Below are 1,709 nucleotides of genomic sequence, written 5' to 3'. Positions count from 1 at the left end.
CCCAGGGTGTCCATCTACCCATGCCTTCACCCAGGGTGTCCATCTACCCATGCCTTCACCCAGGGTGTTCATCTACCCATGCCTCTACCCAGCTTTCACGTCTCTCTCGACCTCTGTTTTAGACAAGGGTAGGCCAGGCCTCTTCCTTGTGCTCCTATAGTTAATCAGTCACAGCTCTGACAGAGGTGACTTAGACCTGTGTTTTTCTTGCCTGACAACACTACAGCTCAGAGCCCTTTTTGGTCAAATAGGCCTCTGCCTTGTACATTGTGCTTGAACTTCAAGGTTTGCTGGGAATTCAGGCAAAAGGAAGGCCAGAGTAAACATATACCTTCTTAGAAACACACACACACACACACACACACACACACACACACACACTTCTCAATGCCCATGAGCAAGACCATTCTCTTGAAAATACACTATTCCAGAGTATTTGCATAGACTTCATCCCTTCTGAAAAACACCTCAATCCCACACAGACAGTCCTGGCACTCCCAGCTCCATCTCACTCCAAACCAGGGTCAGAAGTTTTGAAAAGCCGTGGAGGCAGGTGGTGCTGAGTCCCCAGCATTCTGGATCATAGCAACATGTGCAGGAGATGCAATTGTAGGGAGAAGCCAGACAGCTCAAAACACCTCAGATGTGAGAAGTGAGGGATATACCCAGAGCTTTCAGCTATGACCGAAAAATCTCTGTTCTCTGAGTACTAATGTTCATACATGATTCACTTCAGGGCAAGATATTGTGTACCCATGTAGCTAAGGGGCACAGGGTACCCTGGGAGCTCTAAGAAAGTGCAGACTCCTAGGCATCTGATGGTAATCCTACTGTGGTCCTTGAGCAAAACCTGAAGACCCAGCATTAAGCACACTTACAAAGTCCAGGCCTGCTAGATTAATGAGAGTGAATCCTCCTGTAGGATTGCATCGCTTGACACTTCAAGTCTGTAGAAGGTCCCTGTTGAAGACAGCCTTTCTATTTACCAACCAAGGTGCAAATAGAAGCATACGCATTTGCATTTTTGATCATATATTTGTCTAGGCAGGCAGGGAGGGGTTAAAGCTTCAAGGAGTCACACCTCACCTTGCATGAGAAGCCTGCGCCCATATCTTTTAAGCCCTAATTAAAGCATGTCCAGATCAGCCAAATCCAGAGCCTGCAGTTACATTCCCTAATAAGACAGCCGACGCAGCTCACGGATGATAAATGATTTCATCAGCATACCGCATTACATGGGAAGAACTCATGAGGTGAGGGGTTTTTAATGTGCTGCCTAAGGAGGAGGCACAAAGCCTGCAGGGAGTCTGGGCTCTGAGTTTCAATCCATTTCTAATTATACTAAAAGAAATACCAAGACTCAGGGCACAGAATGGTCAACCCGTCCTCCATGTTAATTTAGGGCCATCGCTATCCTTGCTCCCAGCCAAGATGCAGGCTGGGCTGCAGATCCTCAGTGATGTGCTCAGCGCTACTAGATAACACTCATGGGTCCAAGCAGGACTAGACCAGCTTCTCTGCCTTGCAGAATTATAACTGTGAGGATATAGTTTATATAATTTAGTTAAATCCTGCCTGCTGGGATTCTAATCCCAGTTTTCTCAAAATCGAGCTGTGTGACTTTGTTAATTAAGCTCTTTCACATCCCTGCAGGTCTCCCTCTCTTTGTAAGATGGGGATAACATGGTACTTTATCACCAAAGACGTCT

Source organism: Mastomys coucha, unplaced genomic scaffold (genome assembly GCF_008632895.1).
Source record: "Mastomys coucha isolate ucsf_1 unplaced genomic scaffold, UCSF_Mcou_1 pScaffold14, whole genome shotgun sequence".
In the NCBI taxonomy this organism is placed as follows: domain Eukaryota; kingdom Metazoa; phylum Chordata; class Mammalia; order Rodentia; family Muridae; genus Mastomys; species Mastomys coucha.
The sequence above is the reverse complement of the archived record's forward strand: the minus strand, read 5'-3'. Positions refer to the sequence as shown.